Source organism: Octopus bimaculoides, chromosome 12 (genome assembly GCF_001194135.2).
Source record: "Octopus bimaculoides isolate UCB-OBI-ISO-001 chromosome 12, ASM119413v2, whole genome shotgun sequence".
Taxonomy (NCBI): Eukaryota; Metazoa; Mollusca; class Cephalopoda; order Octopoda; family Octopodidae; genus Octopus; species Octopus bimaculoides.
The window spans coordinates 61,403,960-61,408,753 of NC_068992.1; positions in this window are offsets into that span (position 1 = coordinate 61,403,960).

The window sequence follows — 4,794 nt, forward strand, 5'->3', positions numbered from 1 at the left end:
AAACTCTTCGTTCTCCCCGCTCCTTGCAAAAAATTTTGCCAACAAATTTCTTTGTAATCGTAATCTATACCATTTGAAAGGTATTTGTATAAAATTTCATTAAAAAATACCCTTTTTCCTGAAAGTTATTTTAGGGAAAATGTCGGGTCGTGTAAATTTTCCGAAACACCTCTCCCCGACCCCTAAGGAAAATTTTTGGCGACGAATCTATGCATACACTAAATCTACTGGATCTAAGTGGCTATTTATTGAAAGTTAAAAAGTATCCATTTTTCAGGAAGTTATGAGGCAACAAAGTTAGTGGCGGGTACACTTCTGTAGTTATGCCACAAACAAACCATAGCGTCAAGTTCTCTGCAGTTTAGCTCAAGTTTGATAAAGTGAAAGTGACCCATTAAATATAACAGTTATTAAGCTTACAGGCATCAGTAATTACGATACTGATTTCCTATTCTGTTTAAGTCCACAACTTCATGTTACACGATACTTACAAAGGAATCAAATAAAAAAAATAATATTGGTTGTTCTAAAGAAATTGAAAGAGAGGAAGAGAAAGAGAGTGCGTTTTGAAAGGTTAGAAAAGTGATTGAATGTAGAAGAGAGAGAGAGAGAGAGAGAGAGAGAGGGGCGATGCAAGAAAATAAGAGATGCATGGGCAGAATCACACGTTAAAATACAGAAAAGGGTGTCACCTAGAAAGTAAAATATAAGTTATTTAACTCGGTTCCTACAAATTCAGTACGCACCAGATCCACTTAGATGCAAGTGGTGGTGGTGGCGGTGGTGTTGTTGTTATTGTTTTCTTTTTTAAGTACTAAAAGTTGACAAAAACATTCGGAAACGGTACAGGATGTTATACGTTTGAATTACGTAAAAGAGAGTGTAAAAAAGAAGTAAAACAAGAGAAGCAAAGCAAAATATCAATGCGCAATTCGAACAAGGAATTATTTCTTAACCAAATTAAAGTAAAGTTAATAGCAAGTTTAACCAGGGTGTGTTCGAACCCCTTAAGGGTTCGAGAGAGGCCTTTCAGTGGGTGAGGCAAAGAAGCAATTAGTAGCTTTCCAGAATAAAATTAAATTTCTCTTTAAAATAATTTTGTGATGTTAAGCATACCAAGAACTTTATCATTCCCCAGTATTCTGTGATTCGATTAAAAACATATGTAAGTGAATAAGTAAACAGAAAATTGACTCTTCCTTTTCAAATGTGATGTTTGTTGTTAAGGGTGTACGAGTTCTATAAGATTTTTGTATAAATGCGGGGCACAGAGACAATGATGGGAATCATAGCTCTCTGTAATCGTTCGATCTGGTAGAAATAGTTGCTAAATTTCCCTTAAATTACATCTCATAGGCTTTAAAAGAAGGACACGTGGCGTTACATAACGCAGTTTTACATGCCGCTAAAATTCAAAAGAAAAAAGACAAGATGGTTACAGTTAAGATAACTTAGGTCGTAGGACAAACTCGATCAATGCAAACCTGGAGTTAAACAACTGATGGCTTGGAATGTTGCAAATGACGGAATCGGAACAAAGACAAATTTTTGTGAAAATTCGTAAAAGTTTTAAAAAGTTTTTGAGGGATTTTAGTACGAGCTTAGATCAGAACTCCACCAAATGTATTTATGAGGAAAAAATATTGAAAAACATCAATAGATGTGAGAGTGAGAAAGAAACGAGGTGGGAGGTCTTGGGATGTGCTAGAAATAACAACCAGATCTCTCTTAAATCACACATTTTCCTTTGAAAATATTAACAATTATTTTTTAACCGAAAATGTTTCTCCCATAGGTTTTAAGAGCATAAAAAAAAAGAAGGCCAAAATCGGTCCGGACTGGGGAAGTGAAGGGGTAGCGGGAGTGAAAAAACATCATTGATTTTCAAAATTTTTCTTTTTCGTGAAAAGATGCCTCCCATCATTTGAAAGACTGAGGTGAGGGAAAAAATTGGAAAAAAACAAAAAAAAAACGTCAAAACAGAGATATTCCAACTTATGTGAGCCTTTTAATCCGAAACTCCATTTTTCAGAAACTCTTCCTCACACCCCCCTTGCAAAGAATTTTGCTACCAAATTGAGATGAAAAATGTCAGGTCGAGTGAATTTTCCGAAACTCCCCAACCCCTCAGAAAAATTTTTGGCCACAAATCTTTATATACAATCAATCTACAGAATCTAAATGGTTATTTGTTGGAAGTTTCATTGAAAAGTATCCATTTTTCTGGAAGTTATGAAGCAACAAAGTCGGTTGGGGGTACACATTTGTAGTTATGCCGTGTTTGTTACACAATATATTTTGGGAAGTAATTAAGAATTTTGTTGTGTTGCTAAATTTTTTTTCTGTCATTGATATTTAATCAATTTCATTTTTTTAGCCTTTTTAACCCAATAGTTTAAATGCTATTATTTATAACTTTATCATGTTTTACCGTATATAAGTTATATGTACGGTTTTCGTCTATATTTTAAGTACATATGTGTCAATTTCTATCTCAATTTACAGTCATTTTTTGTAATTTTTTTGAACAATTTACTTTCACTTTTTCATGACGATAAACTAGCCAATAGAAGTGCTGCCAGTTGAAAGCTTTGCATTGTGGACTCACTAGATTTACCTGCCATGACCCATTGGGTTACAACACTCCAAGTTGAAAATGTAGATTTGCAGCATGAAAGGAAAAAGTAGTATTTTGAACTTCATGCAATAAAATTCTTAACTAATACAGTTCTCCTACCTTTGGTGTTACAACATAAACACGACCTAGTGTTTCTTCTTTGAAAACGCTCAAATGGCCTTCAACTTTTTTCCTTGCTTTGCCGTTCTTTGTTACTATTGTTCCAAGTAAAATACATGGGTACTGCAGTATAAAGTAATGTTTCGCAAAATCATCATTGATGTACAGTGAAAAGAAGTTTGTCAGTGTTGTTCTCATGTGCCATTCATTGACAGCCATATATATCTTCATTATTTCTGAGCAATATAAGGCTGTGAGCTGGAAGAATCGTTGACATGCTGGGCAGAATGCTTAACAGCATTTTGCCCGTCTTCATGTTCTGAGTTCAAATTCCACCAGGGTTGATTTTGCCTTTCATCCTTTTGGGGTTGATAAATTAAGTACCAGTGAAACATTGGGGTCGATGTAATCGACTAGTCCCCTCTCATAAAATTTAATGTCCTTCCTTGTGCCTTCAGTAGAAAGGATTATTTCTGAGCAATATTCTTTGTTCGTCCGGTAGATGAACTTGCAGTCTCCATATTGCATGTCCTCTTTCATAAATTGAAAATCCTAAAATGGATGCAGCTGCTTCACATGGGCCAATATACCTAACCATTGGATATCGACTAATTTTGTTATCATTTTTTATTTGAACAACAGCTTGGTCATTTCCTTTCAGTGTGTTCTTGATGACATACTTAATTCACCTCACTGAGGCAACAATTTCAATGTTGCAGTGGCATTTGAATGCTCTTAAAAGTGTTTCATTATAAGGTACAACCCATTTGTTGTTGTTTGTTTTTCCAGTCTTATGAGATTCAACTCCTCCCATTGCAACTGATAGTCTCTCTGTTTTTTTTTTTCGTTTTTTGATTAAGACAATAAAGACTAATATCATATTTTAAATAAAATAGTAATTTTTCTCTTTAAGAAAAAGTCAAGTATCCGTGATTCAAGAAATATCTCATAAAAATATAGGAAGAATTTTTTTCAGTACATTCAAAAATTGTTTAATAGATTTAAAGGAAGAAAAAAGAAAGTAAGAAAAAAAAAAAAAAGGATGGACGGCAGTAGCAGCAATGACTCTTTGAAGTGTCAACATTTTCAACTTGGTTTTGTTTTTCTTAAAGGGGGAAATGACTGTTTTATTTGTAATCTTTATCATCTAAATGAAATGACAGGAAAACTTTGAGTTTTAGTATAATATAGATTGTTATATTCATTTTCCATGGCTGGATCTTTTCTGTTAAGCTTCACTTTTTGAAATTTTGAAATGAAGTGAAAATTTTCAAATTTGATATATTGGTGTAAATTTGTAATAATGGAAGTTTTATTGAATAAATTCATGCAAAATGTTGGAACAGGCATGTAATGCAAAAAATTACCAAAAGAAAACAGGAAAAGAAACTTAATGTTGAATTACAAAAAAAAACAAAAAAACTAACTGACCATTTAATTACAAGGAAAACAAAAATCCTGTAGTTCAGTCTATGTAAACATTATATCTCTTGTAGCGAGAACAGTAAATTTACAAAAGTACAAACTGAAGTTCAGTTCAGGTAATAACTGAATCGCTGGAAAAGCAACCGAATCTCCTCTCAATGAAGACTCTAATGTCATAAAATGAAGATGACCATACTAGATTATGGTAGCCCTAGATAACTCTAAAACTATCGGACATTCAGCATTAGATACTGTATGCAACTAGCTACAGGCAAATAACAAAGTGTATTATAATCGAACTAAGTAAAACTGAGTTTAATGAGTAGAGTACTTTTGAAAAGTCACCTGACGTAACATATCAGCACTGAAGGATGCACCGCAATCAGTTGTCCAGAATCTCATTCACGAGGGACCAATGCAAGATGAGTTGAAATAATCATTCCAATTAATAAAGAATCTTAGGAATTCCATTTTCTCTTTCATTTGTCATCTACTTGATGGGCACTGAGGAATTCCTTAAGTGAATCCAGTGGCAGGTATATGTATATGGTTGATGACATCTGGTAGCTGGAGTCCATGCTTATACTTTAATTAGTATACTACCAGCTATATATATATATATATATATATAT